The following is a 24,400-nucleotide window of genomic DNA, read 5'->3' as shown; positions in this document are numbered from 1 at the left end:
GATGCTTGATCTCATGGATCATCTGTCTCAACCTCCAACAACCCTGTGAGACACGGTTATTCCCAATTGACATTTGGAAAAATTGAGGCTCAGAGAGGTTAAGTACATTCCTTCAAGATACCCAGCCCAGAAGGGGCAATGCTAGAACTGTACGTAACCCAGACCATCTGAATCTGACGGCCCAGCTCTTTTAAGCAGGAAGCCAAAAAAATACTCCAGATCTGAGTAGGTGAGTCCTTGTGTTCCCTTCTTTAAATAATAAAATAAAATAAAATAAGATTTTATGTATTTAAGAGGGAGGGAGAGAGAGAGCAAGAGTGCAAGAGCAGGGGGAGGGAGAAACAGACTCCCCACTAACCAGGGAGCCCGATGCGGGGCTGGATCCCAGGACCCTGGGATCATGACCTGAGCCGAAGGCAGACACTTAACCAACTGAGCCACCAAGGCACTCCTCCTTCTTTTTTTCTTTACTTGCCCCCCAACACACCATTCTGGCATTGCTTTAAGAGGTCAAGTGGTTTTGTTTGTTCATTTAAAAAAAATTTATTGTGTTGAGAACAGTTAACATGAGATCTATCCTCTAAAATTTTAAGCGTGCAATACATTACTGTTGATTACAGGTACAGTGCTGTTAGCGGATCTCTGGAGTGTGCTCATGGTACACAACTGAAACTTTATGCCTATCAGTTAGCAACTTCCCACTCTCCCTTTCCTCCCAGTTCCTGGTAACCACCATTCCAATCTTTGACCTTATGAATTTGTCATTTTAGGTAACTTCTATAAATGGAATCATGCAGTATTTGTGTTTCTGTGACCGGTTTATTTCACTTAGCAAAATGTTCTCAGGGTCCATCCATGTTGTTACAAATGGCAGATTTCCTTCGTTTTTAAGGCTGAATGGTATCCCATTATGGGTCCACATCACCTTTTCTTGATCTGCCTATGTGTCAATGGACATTAATATTTCTTTCTGTTTCCTGGCTACTGTAACACTGCTTTAGCGAACATGGGAGTGCTGATATCTTGTTCAAGATCCTAAGTTCAATTCTTTTGGATAAATGTTCAGACGTGAGATGGCTAACTCATATGGTAGCACCATTTTTAAGTTTTGGAGGAGCCTCCAAACTGTTTACCATAGTTGATGCACCATTTTGCATCTCCACCAATGGTATCCAAGGGTTCCTATCTCCCATGTCTTTGCCAACATATGTCATCTTTTGTTTATTTGATAATAGCCATCGTTACAGGTGGGAGATGGTATTTCATTGTGGTTTTGGTTGGTGTTACCCTGATGATGAGTGATGTTGAGCATCTTTTCATACACCTGGCCATTTGTCAGCTGGAGCATTGGCGGTTCAGTGGTAGAATTCTCACCTACCATATCCGTGGCCATTTGTCTTCTTTGAAGAAATATCTATTCAAGTTCTTTGTTCATATTTTAATCAGGTTGTTAGGTTTTTGTTGTATGAGTTCTTTATGTATTTTGGATATTAACTTCTTATCAGATAGATGGTTTGGAAATATTATCTCCTATTCCATAGGTACCCTTTCCACCACTGATTACTTCCTTTGTTGTGCAGAAGCTTTTCAGTTTGATATTGGTTTCTGTTTTTGTTGCTTGTGCTTTTAGTGTCATATCCATGAAGTCTTTGCCAAGGCAAGTGTCATGAGGAGTTTTATTTATTTATTTATTTATTTATACTTACATTTAAATATTTAACCCATTTTGAGTTGATTTTTGTATATGGTGTAAAATAAGGGTCCTTTCCAAGTGGCTCGCTGAAGTGGCAACAGCACTGTGGACATCGCAGAGTCTGAAGTAACCTCTCCTTTCTCCAACTGCTGCTGAGAACAACTCTGTATACTAATATTCTCCTGAATAAACCATGCCAAACTCGGTTCAGCCTTTTGTATAAGAACACTCTCCTCCTTGCGGTGGTGTTGCATTCCAGCTCTGCCACATCCCTCGTACCCCCAATGGACCAAACACACAACCTGCCTAAAACTCAGTTTCCTCACCTGCACAGTGAGGTAAGAGATACCCACGCAACCGGATGGTTTCGAGTGTGTGAACGATTAAATCAGATAATGTAAGTGATTCACATTCATAGTAAAGCACTATGCAAATAATAATGCTTTATACTATTGCTCCGTAAGAACCATTATGTAACGTGAAAGTTAAACATGCAAGCTTTGGAGTAAGATAGACGTCACTGGGAGATTGTGGGAGATCTTGGGAAGTAACTCCCTCTGCGCCTGCATTTTCAGCTTAAGGAATATTTTGCCCCTACTGAGATGATGTGTGGAAAAGCATGTGGCACAACTGACACATAGCCCAGGGGGAAAAGTAGGCAGTTTTAGTAGCAATAGGGATTTACAGTCTCTGTGTGACTCTGTGACATTATACACAAATTTGATGACTGGAATTTAGAGGCATTATATAAACATAATTTCTAGCAGCCAAGAACTAGGAGTGACGCCCCAGGGAAATGATAAAAGCCAACTTACACCCTCCCATGCTCAGAGGTTGCAGTACTGGGACCCTGTGCTCCCAACCTCAGTGGCCGTGTCCATCCCAGTGCATTCCACCCTGCCATCCAGCCTGATGGTCAACACACTTAACATCATCATCACCAGTCTCAGTAAATGCTTTTAACTAAGTGCCATGGAGAAACGAGAATTCTGTCCAGCTTGTCCATGACTCTGAATCCAGAGGCATAGCAACCTCATATCCAGCTACCTGATCCAGGCTGCCCCCCACATGTGTATGTATATAGACGCCTGCATCTTGCATATATATATTTCCATTAGCTGTTGATACATTGCAAAGTACTGCATGTCATTCTACCTCTCCTCTTTAATGATGCTGCATCTCAGATGTGTTGTGAATAAATCGGGCTTTTTCATGGCCCAGGTGAATTACTTTAAAGGGCGTCCACTGAGCCATAAACCTAACCTACCATGTTTTATCGTGTGCAAGGAGACATCTGATCTCAAACTACTCGTACGTAAGTTTTAGTCCATCATACCGAGGTAGAGAGAGTCTGTACAATTATTTATGGGTTACCCCGCAGGCTTTAACCTGAGGCAGATGAAGACCAGGTACTGCACAGCTGTCATGCTGAGCAGCAGGCCACTGGACACTGGAAGGACACTCTCTGAAGACGTCCACAGGGTACCCGCTGAGCTGCTCTCTCTTCCCTGGTACTCTGCGGGGACCAGCACCTTGGCCTCTCCAGACTTCTGCCTCCGTCTCCTCAACTCAGAGAGCGCACCAGGCTCTGTCCCCACCCCACCGCTCGGTCCCCTCCAATCTCTTCAGATGGCAAGCTGTGTAATTATATATTTCCTCTCTTTTTCACTATCCTTTCTGATACACAATGAACCATTTTTCACATATTCTATCCATTTTTGGTGGTTGTTTTAGGTGGGAGGGTAAATCTGGTCCCAGTTTCCCCATCTTGGCTGAAAATGAAAACTGCTTTCATTGATTTTTGTCTAACTCTTGTAACTGTGGTTGCAATGGACAGATGAGTGCAGTTCTATTGTGGATGCTGCTGATATTTTTGTTCACATTAATGAGTAAGACAAAAGTAGTACAAAGTTGGGGCACCTGGGTGACACAGCGGTTGAGCGTCTGCCTTCAGCTCAGGGCGTGATCCCGGCGGTATGGGATCGAGCCCCACATCAGGCTCCTCTGCTAGGAGCCTGCTTCTTCCCCTCCCACTCCCCCTGCTTGTGTTCCCTCTCTCGCTGGCTGTCTCTATCTCTTTCAAATAAATAAATAAAATCTTAAAAAAAAAAAAGTAGTGCAAAGTTGTGTGGGAATGTCATTTTGTTCATCAACAATACGAGCAACTTCTTTCCTGAAATGAATAATAGGTTTCAAATATTGGAAAAAATGTCTTTAAGCTTTGTGCTATGCACAATGTAGCAATTACAGCTGCAAGACATTTTTAAGTTTAATCTGCCTTATTAATATTTTCTCCATCACTTTTTAAAGACTAGCCAATCAACAAAACAGCAAACCAAACCCTGTTTTGCAGCATTTGCTCATTTCCATTGCATAAATATTCCCACCATAAATGATTTCAAGATACAAATGTGATGTCACTCAACATGGAGTCAGGAAAAGATACGCAGTAGCAACTATGAGATGGGCTTTTCTACTATGTGGATACTATAGACATAAATAACCCCAAGAGCACAGATTATATAGTAAAACAATTAGGAAGTGACAAGTGACCAGTACCTGTTCCCTTTATTTTTAACATAGTACATTTCATTGTAAGTTTATATAATTTGAGCTTTAATAATGGGCTGCGGAATTCCTGATGATTTACCAAATGGCTCTTGTGAGCTAGCTAGTACAAGCCCGGTTTGCCCATCACTGGATGGAGCCTGGGATTGGGCTTCAGGTATGAGTCATAGCACAGGCAGGCAGACACACACTCACCCTTGGAGACGATGATTCTGGTCCTTGCATTTTGCAGGGGAAGTACTCATTTGCAAAATGGAGAAAGAGGACAAGGGCAACTGGATGAAGGGAGTGGTACATGTGAAGGCAAGCAGGAGCTAACAGTCCCATCCTGAAGCTCCCTGGGTCCTGAGAGGGTGTCAGGAGAGATTCAGGACCAAGGACTCTGGGTTCAAATCTCAGTCTCTACTTAATTAGTGTGGTCTGGGGCGTGCCGTTGAACTATCTGTGCCTCAGATTCTCCAATAGAGTTATGGTGTAATCGTGCTGATTGAGAAAAATGCCAGGTGTGTAGGCACCAGGAAAAAAGAGTAGTCAGTGTGACTATTACTTTTCTACAGCCTCATCCCAGCAAAGCCCTTTTGTCCGCACTCTGGATTCATCCTGTCTGATTCAGTGCTGACTTTAACTTCTACGAAAGTTAGATACGTGAGACACAAATGCCACCTCCTCTCCCTTGAGGAACACCTGGGAAATGAACCCATTTTTCCCTCTCCACAGCACAGCGATGCAGGTAGCGGGGTAGCAGAGCAGACCCATTCAGGTACATCTCTTCTCAAGGCTGTGTTCAGGGACATCACTGTGTTGGCAGCTTGAAACAGCCATCGGGGGAGTGTTTATGCCACGGAAATTGATAACTACTACAAAACAGGGCTTTTTCATCCAGAGAGCTGGTTTATCAGCACACAACTGCTCCTCCTTATAGCCTTTCTGACCCAAGCAGTTTAATTTGCTTAATGGAAAGCATGCCTCATACTTCAAGAAAATCAATCTCTCTCTAGAAGACATTAAAGGCAATAATGTAGCCTGTCTAATCTTATTACCAGATCACAGTCCTACCAAAGGAATGAGTAAAACTAGCCTGATGCAAACAGCTTCTCAGGGTGGTTTTGGAAATAAGTCCACAAATTCAAGATAACCTCATATGTAATGCATGTTGTCATTAATACTGGCTTCTCTGGAACTTAGTGATTTACAGAATGCAGCTTGGAATGATGCAGAGCCCCACCTCCAGGGAGCTCATGATAAGAGCACATCATGAAGGCACCATTGACAGCTTTCTGGGCCCTTTCACGAACAGAGGGTTCCTGCCAAGATCTCTGTTCGAGGACAGTGAGGCCCAGAAAGGAGAAAGCCCTACTGAGATCTCTAAGTTCATCTGAGAAGCAACCCCAAAGCAGACTGGGAAGGCACTTTAAGTGAGCAATTCTCCCTTGTGTTATACTCAAGGAGATTTCTAGGAGGCAGATCTAAGACCAATAAAAGAGTGTAGTAGATGGCATTATTGGCTCCAATTCTTTACCTCTCTATATTCATGCTCTTTGTTATAGGTCTTTGCAATCTCTCCCACTGAAAGGGCAGATTATTTCCCTGCTCCCCCCGCCTTGACTTTAGGCTTTTCCATGTGACTTGCTTTAGCAACAGAACAAAGTGAAAGTGAGCCTTTGGCTTCGAAGGCCTCAGCTATCACCACGAGAAGAACATGCCTGGCTAGACCACTGGTGGAAGGATCATGAGAAATGGGTGGAATATTTCCCACATATCCCCTCCCCCAGCCCTTGTTCCTTGATGCTGAAATATCCCAGTCTACCAGCAGGAAGTAGAGCTTCTCAGTGAAGCCCAGTCTAGATCAGCCAAACCCCAGTCAACTTCAGACCTAAGTGTGAACCCAGCTGGGGTTCTCCAAGCCAACCCAGTCCATGCACAGGTTGCTACTGTGTGTTTCCAAGACTCTATGGTTCTTTTCTCTATGTGGCACTATTATGGCAATAACTAAGTGAAATAAGCAATACGAAGAAAATTATCTTTCCCTTATTAAATAAGAAAAAATTTTTAGGTGTTTTAAAGAGTTTAAACCATGAAGTCTTTAAAGGTTTAGGCTTTTTGTATTCATTTCATAATCTCCAAACCATACTCCAGTGCCTGGTATACAGTTGGAGCACAATAAATGTTTCCGTATGCCTGTGTGTCAGGGACGTTGACTACATAAGAGCTATCTTTATAAAATAATTCATTAGGTAGAGAGCTTTCTATCATTGGAGATAAAGCAATATCGGTTGTATCTCATTTCTAGAATATAATAAGAGGCATTTTTATTAAATGGGTTAATTAATCAGGACTCATTCACATGGAAATGACAGAAAAGGTGGCTCATAGTGACTTATTTGTTGGCTCGTGAAGTTAAAATGTCAAGGGGTAGATCAGGTTTGGACCACGTTGTTGGGACTCAGACTGTCTGCCTCTGGCCCTGGATTGTTCTGTATTGTGACTGAAGGTTGGCAGGCATCTAACTCTGTATTTCCTCCAGGAGCAGTGGTTTAGTAGTAGCCAATTTAGTGCTCATGGCAACTTTATAGAACATAACCACCACCACAAATAATAAGAATTGACTCCATATGTTTGTGTGTGTGCATGTGTGCATGTGTCTGTGTACGCACACACATATCCAATTTGGTTTTTGATTTCTTGCTTTTGGCAGTTTTGAAGCCACAAATTAGGAGGTACCAACAAGAGCAAAAAGTAACCCCAAAAATTTACAGCAACACAATGAAGGAAGCCACAAAAAGCTCTACACACCAACTCAAAGACCCAGAACTTACAGCATTAGAGGGAACACTCATTGTTGACCTCTTACTATAGGCAAGATGCTCAGCGTGGCTTCCTAAGTGGTATGGAGGAGTGCATAGAAATATGTGCCCTTGAGGAGCTTATTGCCTGACAGGAAAGGTAAAGGGTGTGCACAGATACTTAGAAGGCTGGGAAGAGAGAGATCAGCACCACAAGAATTATATCAACCTCAAACTAAGTAGTTCCAAGGGACAGCAAGAGGGAGAAGAAAACAACATTGCTATTTCATCATGTGAACCTACGCAAGTCACTTTGTATCTCTGGACTTCATTCATTCATTCATTGATTCAACAAGTACTCTTTGAGTATCTGTTGTGTATCATCCCAGCCATGTACTTGGCACTGTGATTTAAAAATCTAGATTCATGATTAAAATTTGAATTAGAATTGCATGGCAAGATCTCCAAGACTCAGGTTTAGGGGCCAGGTTTGCATATGGTGACCTGAGTTTTGAGCTCTTCGGGACTCAAGATGGCTCCCTGGAGCTGTCCAGTGGAGTGGTCTCGACCAGATGCCCCCTCGAGGTCAACAATGACCTCTCTGACAGGAAGCACCACACTCAATGGGATTCTTATTCTGAGAAGTTTGAAATACACCCAGGTTTGGTCTCTGGCTGCATTGAAGAGACTGGATGTACACAGAAAGCTTAAGTGCCTCTTATCGGGAATGCATAGAGAAAGTGGGGAGTGGTGATTAAGCCATAAGTTATTTTTGTGCTCCTGAAAAACAGTTTTACACTCCTGCTGTGCCCCATGGGATAATTCAGAAATCACAGTTGTGCCTCAACCAGCCATTAATAAAGTGGTCACTGGATTCCACCACGGCAACTTCCCTTGGATACTGTTTTTTTCAGAAGCCTTGTGGGCTTGTAGGGGAGTCTAGTGGAAGGCACCTGGTATTTCTGTGTTCTTGGGTATGTCAAGTCTCAGAAACTTCGTCCTTCACATATAAGGCATCAGGGAGCCAGTGGGTTAAGTTTGGGGAGGACACGGTACTGAAAAAGAAGCACTGGATTTCAGAACCAAAGGAGGTTCTTCCCTTGACTTTTGGGGCAAATCATTCTTGTTTTCTGCCTAAACCTCACTCCTACTACCACTCTCTGGCTAAAATGTGTGTGTAAGAGAATTTGCTGGAAAATGAACAGGAAGAAAGAGGAAAGGAGAATGATATGAATATCACCTACAGGGGTTGCTACCCTCTCCTGACACCTCTAACAACCGCACTCAATCCTGTGAGGTTGCTGTGGTAACTCATCTCCAAAGATGACTCCCCAGTGAACACCATTTAGTGGTATTCACACCCTCGTGTAGCCCCCACCCCTTCAATCTGGGCTGGCCCTGTGACTCACCAATAGACTGTGACCAATAGACTATGGTGGAAATGACACTGCAGATTCCATGACTAGGTTACAAAAAGCCTCACAGCTTTCACTTGGGTTTTTCAGGACACACACTGTGGAGGAAGCCAGCCAAGACGGTACAATTCTGACTATCCTGAGACCACGGTGCTGTGTGGAAGCCCAGGCTAGCTGCATGGAGAGACAGAAAAATGTCCAGCCAGTCCCCAGGTCCTCCAGGCATCCACCTGCAACACCAGGCATGAGAGTGAAGAAGCAGATCTGACTTTGGGCTGTGAAGGTATGCCTCCAAAATTGCCTCAGCATCAGAGTTGGCTGCAAGGTTTAAAACCAAGGGAAAGCCTGGGACCTAGAGAGAGGGTAAGCAGGATATCCAGCCCATAAGAAGTCATTCCCTTTCCTTCTGGGCAGCTGCGGGCACTGAGTAGCAGCAAAGAGGACCACTGCCGGTGTAAGAGGCAAGCCTTACAACGACCTACAACAAGCTACTGGTGGCTCATCTAGAGTCTTTGGAAGGCAAGCTTCCACAGAGCTGCCATTGTCTCTGCAGCAGGATAGGCAGGGAGGCAGGGAGAATGGGTGGATGGCACAGAGGCGGGTGGGGGGGTACCATGTAGAGCAGAAAGTCAGTATCTGGATGCTCCCTGGCATTTGGCACCAACAACCAGCTATCAGTCTTGGTAGAGAAGTCTGAGTATAAAACAAAGGAAATGTTCCCAATTTTGGTGACTCTCCTTCCTTACATACATCAGGCCTCCCTTACTATTTATTTTCTTTTTTTAATTCAATTAGCCAACTTATAATACATCATTAGTTTCAGATGCAGTGTTCAATAAATTATCAGTTGCTTATCACATCACATGCCTTCCTTAATGCCCATTACCCTATTACCACATCCCCCCACCCACCTCCCCTCCAATAACCCTGTTTGTTTCCTATAATTAAGAGCCTCTCATGGTTTTTCTCCCTCTCTGATGACTTCCTGTTCAGTTTTCTTTCCCTTCCCCAACGTTCCTCTGTCCTGTTTCTTATACTCCACCTATGAGTGAAACCATATGATAATTGTCTTTCTATGATTGACTTATTTCACTTAGCATAATCTCCTCCAGTTCCATCCATGTCAGTGCAAATGGTGGGTATTCATCCTTTCTGATGGTTGAGTAATATTCCATTGTATATATGGACCAAATCTTCTTTATCCATTCATCTGTGGAAGGGCACTCAGCACCTTCCACAGTTTGGCTATTGTGGACATTGCTGATATGAACATTGGGGTGCATGTGCCCCTTCTTTTCAATAATCTGTATCTTAGGGGTAAATATCCAGTAGTGCAATTGCTGGGTCATAGGGTAGTGCTATTTTTAACTTTTTGAGGAAACTCCATACTGTTTTCCAAAGTGAGTGTACCAACTTGCATTCCCACCAACAGTGTAAGCGGCTTCCCCTTTCTCCACATCTTCTCCAACATTTGTTGTTTCTTGCCTTGTCAATTTTTGCCATTCTAACTGGTGTAAGGTGGTATTTCAATGTGGTTTTGATTTGAATTTCTCTGTTGATTAATGATGTTGAACATTTTTTCATGTGTCCGTTGGTCATTTGTATGTCTTCTTTGGAGAACTGTCTGTTCATGTCTTCTGCCCATTTTTTGACTTGATTATTTGTTTTTAGGGCATTGAGTTTGAGAAGGTCGTTATAGATCTTGGATACAAGCCCTTTATCTGAAGTGTCATTTACAAATATTTTCTCGCATTCTGTGGGTTTCTTCTTTGTTTTGTTGACTGTTTCCTTTGCTGTGCAGAAGCTTTTCATCTTGATGAGGTCCCAAAGGTTCATTTTTGCTTTTGTTTCCCTTGCCCTTGGGACATGTCTTGAAAAGAAGTTTCTGTGGTCGATGTCAAAGAGGTTACTGCCTGTGTTCTCCTCTAGGATTTTGATGGATTCCTATCTCACACTGAGGTATTTCATCCATTTACAGTTTATCTTTCTGTATGGTGCAAGAGAATGGTTGAGTTTTATTCTTCTGTATATAGCTGTCCAGTTTTCCCAGCACCATTTTTGAAGAGACTTTTTTCCATTGGGTGTTTTTTTCCTGCTTTGTCAAAGATTAGTTGACCATAGAGTTGAGGGTCCATATCTGGGCTCTCTATTCTGTTCCACTGATCTATGTGTCTGTTTTTGTGCCAGTACCATGCTGTCTTGGTGATCACAGCTTTGTAATATAGCTTGAAATCAGGCAACATGATGCCCCAAGCTTTGTTTTTCTTTTTCAACATTTCCTTGGTGATTTGGGGTCTTTTCTGGTTCCATACAAATTTGAGGATTGGTTGTTCCAGCTCTTTGAAAAATGCCATTGGTACTTTGATCGTGATGGTGATGGTGATGGTGATGATTACTCTGGGTAGCATAGACATTTTAACAATGTTTATTCTTCCAATCCATGAGCATGGAATATTTTTCAATCTTTTTGTGTCTCCTTCAACTTCTTTCATAAGTGTTCTGTAGTTTCTAGAGTATAGGTCTTTTATCTCTTAGGTTAGGTTTATTCCAAGGTATCTTATGGTTTTTGGAGCTATTGTGAATGGAATCAATTCTCCAATTTGTCTTTCTACAGTTACATTGTTAGTGTATAGAAAAGCAACTGATTTCTGTGCATTGATTTTGTATCCTGCCACATTCCTGAATTGCTGTATGAGTTCTAGTAATTTGGGGGTGGAGTCTTTTGGGTTTTCCACATAAAGTATCATGTCATCTGTGAAGAGGGAGAGTTTGGCTTCTGCTTTACCAATTTGAATACCTTTTATTTCTTTTTGCTGTCTGACTGCTGATGCTAGGACTTCTAGTACTATGTTGAACAATAGTAGTGATAGTGGGCATCCTTGTCATGTTCCAGATCTTAAGGGAAAAGCCCTCAGCTTTTCCCCATTGAGAATGACATTCACTGTGGGCTTTTCGTAGATGCTTTTCATGAATTTGAGGAAAGTTCCCTCTATCCCTACAATCTGAAGAGTTTTAATCAGGAAACGATGCTATATTTTGTCAAATGCTTTTTCTGCATCCATTGAGAGGATCATATGGTTCTTTTCTCTTCTGTTATTAATGTGTTCTATCACATTGATTGATTTGCAAATGTTGAACCACCCTTGCATCCCAGGAATAAATCCCACTTGGTCGTGGTGGATAATCCTTTTAATGTACTGTTGGATCCTATTTGGCTAGGATCTTGGTGAGAATTTTGGCATCCATGTTCGTTGGGGGTATTGGTCTGTAATTCTCCCTTTTGATGGGGTCTTTGTCTGGTTTTGGGATCAAGGTAATGCTGGCCTCATAGAACAAGTTTGGAAGTTTTCCTTCTATTTCTATTTTTTGAGACAGCTTCTGTAGAATAGGTATTAGTTCTTCTTTAAATGTTTGGTAGAATTCCCCTGGGAAGCCATCAGGCCCTGGGCTCTTGTTTTTTGGGAGGTTTTTGATCACTGCTTCAATTCCATTACTGGTTATTGGTCTATTCAGATTGTCCATTTCTTCCTGTTTCAGTCTTGGTAGTTTATAGCTTTCCAGGAAGGGATCCATTTCTTCCAGGTTGCTTAATTTATTGGCATATAGTTGCTGATAATAATTACTAATAATTGTTTCTATTTCCTTGGTGTTAGTTGTGATATCTCCCCTTTCATTCATAATTTTATTAATTTGGGTCTTTTCTCTTTTCTTTTGGATAAGTCTTGTCAGTGGTTTATCGATCTTACTAATTCCTTCAATAACCAGTTTCTAGTTTCGTTGATCTGCTCTACTGTAGTTCTCATTTCTAATTTATTGATCTCTGCTCTAATCTTTATTATTTCTCTTCTCCTGTTCGGTTTAGGTTTTATTTGTTGTTCTTTCTCCAGTTTCATAAGGTGTAAGTTTAGCTTGTGTATTCAGGATTTTTCTGGGTTTTTTTTTTTTTTTTTTTGAAGGAGGCTTGGATGGCTATGTATTTCCCCCTCAGGATCGCCTTTGCAGTATCCTATAGGTTTTGGAACGATGTGTTTTCATTCTTATTGGTTTCCATGAATTGTTTATGTTCTTCTTTAATTTTCTGGTTGACCCGAATGTTCTTAAGCAGGGTGTTTGAATTCCTTCCAAATTTTTTCTTGTGATTGAGTTCCAGTTTCAAAGCACTGTGGCCTGAGAATATGCAGGGAATAATCTCAATATTTTGGTATCAGTTGAGAACTGATTTGTGACCCAGTGTGTGATCTATTCTGGAGAAAGTTCCATGTGCATTCGAGAAGAATGAGTATTCTGTTGTTTTAGGGTGGAATGTTCTGTATATATCTATGAAGTCCATCTGGTCCAGTGTGTCATTCAAAGCTCTTGTTTCTTTGTTGATCTTCTGCTTATATGATCTGTCTAGTGCTGAGAGTGGAGTGTTGAGGTCTTCTACTATAAAGTATTATTATCAATATGTTTCTTTATTTTGGTTAATAGTTGGCTTATGTAGCTGGCTGCTCCCATGTTGAGGGCATAGATATTTACAATTGTTAGATCTTCTTGTTGGATAGACCCTTTAAGAATCATATAGTGTCCTTCTGTATCTTTTACTAGTCTTTAGCGTAAAATCTAATTTGTCTGATACGAGAATTGCTACCCCAGCTTCCTTTTGAGGTCCATTGGCATGAAAAATTGTTCTCCATCCCCTTACTTTCAGTCTGAGTATATCTTTAGGTTCAAAATGAGTCTTTTGTAGACAGCATATGGATGAGTCATGTCTTTTTTATCCAATCTGTAACCCTGTGCCATTTCATAGGAGCATTTAGGCTGTCCATGTTGAGAGTGATTATTAAAATATATGATTTTATTGCTATCATGTTGCCTGTGAAGTCTTGTTTCTATAGATTGTCTTTGTAAATTCCTAGTCTATATTACTCTTGGGGTCTTTCTTCTTTTATACAACCCCCCTTAATATTTCTTGCAGGGCTGGCTTGGTGGTCTCATATTATTTCAGTTTCTGCCAGTCTTGGAAGCTCCTTTTCTTCCATCCATTCTGAATGACAGCCTTGCTGGATAAAGTATCCTTGGCTGCATGTTCTTCTCATTTAGTACCCTGAATATGTCTCACCAGACCTTTCTAGCTTGCCAGGTCTCTGTGGACAAGTCTGACGTTATTCTGATATTCCAATCTCTGTACGTAAGAAATCTCTTCTGCCTAGCCACTTTCAAGGCTGTTTCCTTGGATCTAAGATTTGCAAATTGTACTATTATATGTCAGGGTGTCAGTCTGTTCTCATTGATCTTGGGAGGGGTCCTCTCTGCCTCTTGGACATGAATGCTTATTTCTTTCCCCAGATTAGGGAAGTTCTCAGCTATGAATTGCTCAAATATATCTTCTAGACATCTCTCCCTCTCCACCTCCTCAGCGAACCCATAATTCTGACACTGGAACATTTCATGGTATCATTAATCCCTCTCAGTCTGATCTCTGGGGCTTTAATCTGTTTTTCCCAGGCCCCCTCCATTTCCTTCTTTTCTATCATCTTATCTTCTAGCTCACTAATTCATTCTTTTGCCTCTTTTATCCTGGCAGTCAGAGTATCCAGTTTAGATTGCTTTTCATTCATAGCATTTTTAAGTTTGGCCTGATTAGATCTCATTTCTTCTCTTAGAGATTCCATATTGTCACTAATATTTTTCTCAAACCTATATATTGACTTCATAATTACTACTCTGAAGTTTATTTCTTTTTTTTTGTCTATTCGCTTTATTTTTATTTATTTAATTTATTTTTTATAATAATATTTTTTATTATATTATGTTAGTCACCATACAGTACCTCCCTGGTTTTTGATGTAAAGTTCCATGATTCATTAGTTGCGTATAACACCCAGTGCACCCTGCAATACATGCCCTCCTTACTACCTATCACCAGCCTATTCCATCCCCCCACCCTTCTCCCCTCTGAAGCCCTAAGTTTGTTTCTCAGAGTCCATAGTCTCTCATGCTTCATTCCCCGTTCTAATTCCCCCCTTTCTTTATCCCTTTCTTCTCCTACCGATCTTCCTAGTTCTTACGTTCCATAGATGAGAGAAATCATATGATAATTGTCTTTCTCTGCTTGACTTATTTCACTTAGCATTATGTCCTCCAGTGCTGTCCATGTAGCAGCAAATGTTGAGAAATCATTCTTTTTGATAGCTGAGTAATAGTCCATTGTATATATGGACCACATCTTCTTAATCCAGTCATCTGTTGAAGGGCATCTCGGCTCCTTCCACGATTTAGCTATTGTGGACATTGCTGCTATGAACATTGGGGTGCATATGGCCCTTCTCTTCACTACGTCTGTGTCTTTGGGGTAAACACCCAGTAGTGCAATGGCTGGATCATAGGGTAGCTCAATTTTTAACTTTTTAAGGGACCTCCACACTGTTTTCCAGAGTGGCTGTACCAACTTGAATTCCCACCAACAATGTAGGAGGGATCCCCCTTCTCCACATCCTCTCCAACAATTGTTGTTTCTTGCCTTGTCAATTTTTGCCATTCTAACTGGCATAAGGTGGTATCTTAGTGTGATTTTGATTTGTATTTCCCTGATGGCTAATGATTTTGAACATTTTCTCATGTGTCTGTTAGCCATTTGTATGTCTTCATTGGAAAAGTGTCTGTTCATATCTTCTGCCCATTTTATGATTTGTTTATTTGTTTCTCACGTATTGAGTTTGAGAAGTTCTTTGTAGATCTTGGATACCAGTCTTTTATCTGTAGCATCATTTGCAAATATATTCTCCCATTCTGTGGGCTGCCTCTTAGTTTTTTTTGACTGTTTCCTTGGCTATGCAGAAGCTTTTTATCTTGATGAAGTCCCACAAGTTCATTTTATCTTTTGTTTCTGTTGCCTTTGGAGATGTGTCATGAAAAAGTTGCTGTGGCCGATGTCATAGAGGTTGCTGCCTATGCTCTCCTCTAGGGTTTTGATGGATTCCTGTCTCACATCAAGGTCTTTCATCCACTTGGAGTTTATCTTTGTGTATGGTGTGAGAGAGTGGTCAAGTTTCATTCTTTTGCATGTAGCTGTCCAATTTTCCCAGCACCACTTATTGAAGAGACTGTCTTTTTTCCACTGGATGTTTTTTCCTGCTTTATCAAAGATTAGTTGCCCAAAGTGCCGAGAGTCCATTTCTGGGTTCTCTATTCTGTTCCATTGGCCTATGTGTCTGTTTTTGTGCCAGTACCATGCTGTCTTTGTTTCTGACATCTTGGTTATCTCCATATCCATTAGGTCTGTGGCAGAGGCCACAGCTCTGATTCTTTTCTTTCTTGGAAGTTCCTCCTCTTATTCGTTCTGTTGGGGGGTGGTTGAGGGAATGTACAGAGTCCGAAGTATTAATCACAACCCAAGCAAGATGCACCTGTTTTATAGGGACTTTACGGTTGTCTTCCTCTTGTTTTTCCAGCCTGTCTTCTGGGGGAGGGGTCTGCTGCACTGTTACTCAGTCAACCCTGCTTGGGCAGAGTTGCCCTGCCCCCTGTTGAGGGGGTGGGCTCAGTGAAAACTGGTTTTGGGAGCTTTTGTTCTCTGGCAGCTTTCCCTGATGGCTTTCTGCATCTCTTCTGAGAGTCAGAGCAGAAGTGACCACATTGACACCTCCGTCTTAGAACAGAGAAATTGCAGTCCTCTCTTCACTGAGCGCTCCAGGACACACCGTCTACATTTCTGTCTGTGCTGCTAAAAACCGCAGCCTCCCCAGTTGTGCACCCCACAATAACTCTCTCAGAGGTCCATCCCAGGGCTGGGCACATCTCTGCCCTTTGTACTTCTAAAATCACGAGCTTCCGCCAGTGCACGTGCGCACACCTGCAGCTCCTGAATCCTGTCAGGGAGCTGGACTAAAGTCCTTTCCCCACTGTTCCGATCTGTGAGTCTGTGCCCAGTCCCCAGAGTGAAATGCTTTTGTGCTCTGGTGTTATTTAACCTTACCGGGGTCAGCTTATGTCAGCTCCCTCCCCTTCCCTTCTGTTTATCTTCCGATATCTGCCTGCAGAATCACGGCTCCACAGTTCATACCTTGAGACAGGTGATGTTTTTCTGCTTGTAGAGATCCAGATATATATTCTTACATCTCAGGCTGATTTCATGGATGTTCAGAATGGTTTGATATATATCCAGCTAAATTCAGAGGACCGGTTGAAATAGGGTCCCCTACTCCTCTGCCATCTTTCCTCCTCCTCCAGATACTAGTCCTTTATCTAATATGTCATTTGCAAATATATTCTCCCATTCTGTAGGTTGCCTTTTAGTTTTGTTGACTGTTTCCTTCGCTGTGCAGAAGCTTTTTATCTTGATGAAGTCCCAATAGTTCATTTTTGCTTTTTTTCCCCTTGCCTTTGGAGACATGTCTAGGAAAAAATTGCTGTGGCTGAGGTTGAATACGTTGCTGCCTGTGTTCTCCTCTAGGATTTTTATGGATTCCTGTTTCACATTTAAGTCTTTCATCCATTTTGAGTTTATCTTTCTGTATGGTGTAAGAGAATGGTCCAGTTTCACTCTTCTGCATGTCACTGTCCAACTTTCCCAGCACCATTTCTTGAAGAGACTGTCCTTTTTCCATTGAATATTCTTTCTTCCTTTGTTGAAGATTAGTTGACCATAGATTTGAGGGTCCATATCTGGGTTCTCTATTCTGTTCCATTGATCTGTGTCTGTTTTGTGCCAGTACCATACTGTTTTAATGATTACAGCTTTGTAATAGTGCTTGAAGTCTGGGATTGTGATGCCACCAGTCTTGGTTTTCTTTTTCAACATTCCTCTAGCTATCTGGGGAGAGATCACAACCAACACCAAGGAAATACAAACAATTTTAAGAACATATTTTGAGTAACTATATGCCAACAAATTAGGCAATCTGGAATAAATGGATACATTCTTGGAAACTTACAAACTACCAAAACTGAAACAGCAAGAAATAGAAAACCTGAACAGACCCATAACCAGCAAGGAAATTGAAGCAGTAATCAAAAATCTCCCGACAAACAAGAGTCCAAGGCCAGATGGCTTCCCAGGGGAATTCTACCAAACATTTAAAGAAGAACTAATGCCTATTCTACTGAAGCTGTTTCAAAAAATAGAAATGGAAGGAAAACTTCCAAACTTGTTCTATGAAGCCAGCATTACCTTGATCCCAAAACCAGACAAAGACCCCATCAAAAAAGAGAATTACAGACCAATATCCCTGATGAATATGGATGCCAAAATTCTCACCAAGATCCTAGCCAATAGTACATTAAACGGATTATTCACCACGACCAGGTGGGATTTATTCCTGGGCTGCAAGGGCGGTTCAACATTTGCAAATCAATCAATGTGATACATCACATTAATAAAAGAAAGGACAAGAATAATATGATCTTCTCAACTGATGCAGAAAAAGCATTTGACAAAATGCATCCTTTCTTGAGTTAAACTCTCCACAGTGTAGGGATAGAGGGAACATACTTCAATATCATAAAAGCCATATACGAAAAGCTCACAGTGAATATTGTTCTCAATGGGGAAAAACTGAGAGCTTTCCCCCTAAGGTCAGGAACGTGACAGGGATGCCCACTCTTACCACTGATGTTCTACTATTTAAAGTATCTCCTCTCTTAAAGCTAAAAGCAGCCCTCAAAACAATGTAGCACAGTGAGTCTCACTTCTTAGTGTTACCTGAGAATCTCTTTAAAAATCTTAAAATTCCTAGCCTTGACCTCTGCCTGGAATACTCAGATGATGAACTCTGAGGGTGGGGTCCAGCTTCTTCACTTTCTGAAGGCCTCCAAGGGACCCCACTGTGCAGCCTGATGTGGGAATCATGGATTAGGCCATGTGACAGCTTATAGAAAATTAATAATTCCTGAGCCTGTAAGTCTACCATTCAGAGATGAGCATTAAGGTTCATGTGTAAGGATGAACATCTCAGCAATATTTATACTAGTAAATATCTGGAAGCAATAAAAGTGTCCAACCAATTAGTAAGTTGCGATTTGTCCTGCTTTGAAATATTATGTAATATGGCAGACATGTACTTAAAGAATATTTCAGGGCATCAGAAAATTCTCTGGAGATATAATAACTCTAACTTTGTAAAATATATACACGTAATTAAAGAAGTTTAAAATGTTAATAGGGACTATGGTACTATTCCTAGGTCCTAGAATTATGTGGGGATTTACTTTTATATCATTCTCTGTACTTACTATGCTTTTTCAGGGACATGGTCATCTTGGTCAGTGCGGGATGGGATAGGGGTAAAAGGGTATGAAAAAATATACAAGCAAGTAAAGAGAACAGAAAATAGTTTCAATCTCCCCATCGCTAGGCCTTAGAAGACTGGAGAGACATGCAATTTGAGGCCATTTAGGGTAAAATGAGTTCAAACAATATAATGCTGTCCTATGACTCCTTGGGTCACTAGTCTAAAGTTTCACCATTTTGGTGAGACAACTTTTTGTCACTGTTGCTTGGGCTTTTCCTAAGGTTACCAACTAATTGCACATCTCCCATTTGAATTGAACAAACACAGATGTGATTGGGGTAACCATTTGACATCAAGGACCAATACTGTTAGGCAGACCTCTTCAGTCATTCTATGGACTCAGACTCTCTTCCTTGCTCCAGCTGTATGTGACCAAAACGGTTGAGTCTCATGTTCTTGCACATGGGAATGCTTCTCATGCAATGGTCCGTGGGTTCATGTGAAAGTGATTTGCTAAGAAGAATTCTGGGAATACCTGGTAAGGGAATGGGAAGGTGGGACCAATGTGCAGCATCCAGCAAAGTCCCATGGGGGATTTGGGTTCACTCCCATAGGGGAGCTCAGGAAAAGCAACAGGTTTGTCCAAATTGTGGGTGTGGGGAGGGCAAGACAAGAGTGTCAGAGAATCTACACCTGCACACTGATCGGTCATTGGTCAAGGACCCCACCCCCCAGGAGTTAAATTCCCAGGCACTTGTGCATTCCCATGTGCCCTTGACATGGGGTAGGACGGTCTACCATGTGAGAGGCGCAGGTTCTGGCTGCTGGCAGTGAACTTTACCAGGATGGGGGGGGTGAGTGCAGCTCTACATCCTGTGTTGCCATGGGCCTTGGCTGCCCAACCCAACTGGACCTGGTCACAAAGGCCACAGTGGAGCCTGCCACACAATTAGCCTCAATTCTTTGCCAAAAGTGTCTGGATGCTCTCTGAGCTTGCCTCATTGTATCAAAGCTATTTTCTTCTGATCTTTGATAGAGGAACATTCAGGACAACTTTGGTGGCTCAGAGGGGGAAATAATGACACAAGTCATCTCTGATGGGAAAGACAAGAGAGCTTCTTATGCTCCAAGCAATTCTCCTGAAGCAATTCTCGCTCATTCTTCAGCTAAGATGTTCAAGTACCACACTTCCTCCCTCCTCTCTAAATCCTCCTCCTCAACTTTTGTTTCTGTTGGAACAACATTATTCACGACACCCAGGTGGGTGTTCACTGAACCCTTTCTTCCATTTTCTGTTCTAAGCACAAATAATTATGCACGTCAAGTTAACATGCAGAGGTAAATATTGTAATTTAGCTTCAGGGATATTACACATAATGTGGTTTTTGTTTCCTCTGCCTCAGCAGCTAAACAAAGAGCATTGTATCTCCACCTGGAGGGGCTTGGAATATTCTGGAGGACACATAAATAAGGTTTTTAATTTTTTTTTTAATTTTTAATTTTTATTTTTATTTTTATTTTTTTTAATGATTTTTTATTATATTATGTTAGTCACCATACAGTACATCCCCGGTTTCCGATGTAAGGCTCGATGATTCATTAGTTGTGTATAACACCCAGTGCACCATGCAATACGTGCCCTCCTTACTACCCATCACCGGTCTATCCCATTCCCCCACCCCTCTCCCCTCTGAAGTCCTCAGTTTGTTTCTCATAGTCCATAGTCTCTCATGTTTCATTCCCCCTTCTGATTACCCCCCCCTTTCTTTATCCCTTTCTTCCCCTACTGATCATCCTAGTTCTTATGTTCCATAGATGAGAGAAATCATATGATAGTTGTCTTTCTCTGCTTGACTTATTTCACTTAGCATTATCTCCTCCAGTGCTGTCCATGTTGTAGCAAATGTTGAGAACTCGTTCTTTCTGATAGCTGAGTAATATTCCATTGTATATATGGACCACAACTTCTTAATCCAGTCATCTGTTGAAGGGCATCTCGGCTCCTTCCACGATTTAGCTATTGTGGACATTGCTGCTATGAACATTGGGGTGCATATGGCCCTTGTCTTTACTACATTTGTATCTTTGGGGTAAATACCCAGTAGTGCAATGGCTGGATCATAGGGTAGCTCAATTTTTAACTTTTGAAGGGACCTCCACACTGTTTTCCAGAGTGGCTGTACCAACTTGCATTCCCACCAACAATGTAGGAGGGATCCCCTTTCTCCACATCCTCTCCAACAATTGTTGTTTCTTGCCTTGTCTATTTTTGCCATTCTAACTGGCGTAAGGTGGTATCTCAGTGTGGTTTTGATTTGAATTTCCTTGATGGCTAATGATTTTGAACATTTTTTCATGTGTCTGTTAGCCATTTGTATGTCTTCATTGGAAAAGTGTCTGTTCATATCTTCTGCCCATTTTTTGATTTGTTTATTTGTTTCTCGTGTATTGAGTTTGAGAAGTTCTTTGTAGATCTTGGATACCAGTCCTTTATCTGTAGTGTCATTTGCAAATATATTCTCCCATTCCATGGGCTGCCTCTTAGTTTTTCTGACTGTTTCCTTGGCTGTGCAGAAACTTTTAATCTTGATGAAGTCCCATAAATTCATTTTATCTTTTGTTTCTCTTGCCTTTGGGGATGTGTCATGAAAAAGTTTGCTTTGGCCGATGTCGTAGAGGTTGTTGCCTATGTTCTCCTCTAGAATTTTGATAGATTCCTGTCTCACATTGAGGTCTTTCATCCATTTGGAGTTTATTTTTGTGTATGGTGTGAGATAGTGGTCAAGTTTCATTCTTTTGCATGTAGCTGTCCAATTTTCCCAGCACCATTTATTGAAGAGACTGTCTTTTTCCCACCGGATGTTTTTTCCTGCTTTATCAAATATTAGTTGCCCAAAGAGCCGAGGGTCCATTTCTGGGCTCTCTATTCTGTTCCATTGGTCTATGTGTCTGTTTTTGTGCCAGTACCATGCTGTCTTTGTGATCACAGCTTTGTAGTACAGCTCGAAATCCGGCATTGTGATGCCCCCAGCTTTGTTTTTCCTTTTCAACAGTTCCTTGGAGATTCGGGGCCTTTTCTGTTTCCATACAAATTTAAGGACTGTTTGTTCCAGTTCTTTGAAAAATGTCCTTGGTATTTTGATTGGGATAGCATTGAAAGTGTAGATTGCTCTGGGTAGCATGGACATTTTAACTATGTTAATTCTTCCGATCCATGAGCATGGAATATCTTTCCATCTTTTTATGTCTTCCTCAATGTCTTTCAAGAGTGATTTATAGTTTCTAGAATATAGGTCCTTTACGTCTCTGGTTAGGTTAATTCCAAGGTAACGTATGGTTTTTGGTGCTATTGTAAATGGGATGGATTCCCTAATTTCTCTTTCTTCGGTCTCGTTATTCGTGTATAGAAATGCAACTGATTTCTGAGCATTTATTTTGTATCCTGCCACATTACTGAATTGCTCTATAACTTCTAATAATTTGGGAGTGGCTTCTTTTGGGTTTTCCATATAGAGTATCATGTCATCTGCAAAGAGAGACATTTTGACTTCTTCTTTGCCAATTTGAATACCTTTGATCCCTTTTTGTCATCTGATTGCTATTGCAAGGACTTCTTGTACTATGTTGAATAATAGTGGCGAGAGTGGGCATCCTTGTCGAGTTCCTGATCTTAAGGGAAAGGCTTCCAGCTTTTCTCCATTGAGAATAATATTTGCAGTAGGCTTTTCATAGATGGCTTTTATGAGATTGAGAAATGTACCTTCTATTCCTACACTCTGAAGGGTTTTAATCAGGAAAGGATGCTGTATTTTGTCAAATGCTTTTTCAGCATCGATTGAGAGGATCATATGGTTCCTGAGTCTTTTCTTGTTGATATGATGTATCACACTGATTGATTTGCGAATATTGAACCACGCTTGAATCCCAGGTATGAATCCCACTTGATCGTGATGGATAATCCTTTTAATGTACTGTTGGATTCTATTAGCAAGTATCTTGTTGAGGATTTTGGCGTCCATATTCATTAGGGAAATCGGTCTGTAATTCTCCTTTTTGAGGGGGTCTTTGCCTGGTTTGGGGATTAAGGTAATATTGGCCTCATAGAATGAGTTTGGTAGCTTTCCTTCTGTTTCTATTTTTTGAAATAGCTTTAGGAGAATAGGTATTATTTCTTCCTTGAATGTTTGGTAGAATTCCCCAGGAAAACCGTCCGGGCCTGGAGTTTTGTTATTTGGAAGGTTGTTTATCACTGACTCAATCTCTTCATAATTAATTGGCCTGTTTAAGGAATCAATTTCTTCCGGTTTCAATCTTGGTAGTTTATAGGTTTCCAGGAAGGATTCCATCTCTTCCAGATTGCTTAGTTTATTGGCATATAGCTGTTGATAAAAATTTCTAATAATCCTTCCAATTTCAATGGTGCTCGTCGTGGCCTCTCCTTTTTCATTCATAATTTTAATAATCTGGGTCCTTTCTCTTTTCTTTTGGATAAGTCTTGCCAGTGGTCTGTCAATTTTATTGATTCTCTCAAAGAACCAGCTTCTAGTCCTGTTGATCTGCTCTACTGTACTTCTGGTTTCTGCTTGATTGATTTCAGCTCTAATTTTGGTCAACTGCTTCCTCGTGCGTGGATTAGGCCTGTCCCTCTGTTGCTGTTCCAGCTTCTTGAATGAGAATATAAAAACTGCATTTTAGATTTTTCTATTCTTTTGAGTGAGGCTTGGATGGCTATGTATTTCCCCCTTAGGACTGCCTTTGCAGTATCCCATAGGTTTTGGACTGTTGTATTTTCATTCTCATTGGTCTCCATAAATTGTTTAATTTGATTTTTGATTTCCTGGTTTATCGAGTCATTCCTGAGCAGGATGGCTCTTAGTCTCCAAGTGTTTGAGTTTCTTCCAAATTTTTCCTTGTGGTTGAGTTCCAATTTCAGAGCGTTGTGGTCTGAGAATATGCAGGGGATAATTTCAATCTTTTGGTATCAGTTGAGACCTGTTTTGTGTCCCAGAACATGGTCTATTCTTGAGAATGTTCCATGGGCATTAGAATAGAATGAGTATTCTTTGGTTCTGGGGTGTAGTGTTCTATATATATCTATGAGGTCCAACTCGTTGAGTATGGCATTCAAAGCCTTTGATTCTTTGCTTAGTTTTTGCCAGGGTGTTCTGTCTATTTCTGATAGTGGAGTGTTGAGGTCCCCTACTATTAATGTATTTTCATTTATATGTCTCTTTATTCTGGATAAGAGTTGGCTTGTGTATCTTGCTGCTCCCCTGTTGGGGGCATATATATTTATAATTGTCATATCCACTTGTTGAATACTTCCCTTAAGAATAATATAGTGCCCTTCTGCGTCTCTAACTATAGTCTGTAGTTTAAAATCCAATTTATCTGATATGAGAATTGCTACCCCAGCTTTCTTTTGAGGTCCATTGGCGTGAAAGATGGTACTCCATCCCCTTACTCTCAGTCTGAATGCATCTTTGGGTTTGAAATGAGTCTCTTGTAGACAGCAAATGGATGGGTCATTTCTTTTTATCCAATCTGCAACCCTGTGGCGTTGTATGGGATGGTTCAAACCATTTACATTAAGACTGAGTACTGAGAGATATGATTTTAATGTTGCCATGTTGCCAGTAAAGTCTTTGTTTGTATTGGCTGTGACTTTCTGTTCTGTATCACTCTTGGGGCCTTTTTACTTTTATAGAACCCCCCGTAATATCTCCTGTA

This window comes from Ursus americanus, chromosome 22 (assembly GCF_024610735.1).
Source record: "Ursus americanus isolate L20-20 chromosome 22, mUrsAme1.1.p, whole genome shotgun sequence".
NCBI classification, from domain to species: domain Eukaryota; kingdom Metazoa; phylum Chordata; class Mammalia; order Carnivora; family Ursidae; genus Ursus; species Ursus americanus.
This window is presented reverse-complemented; position numbering follows the sequence as displayed.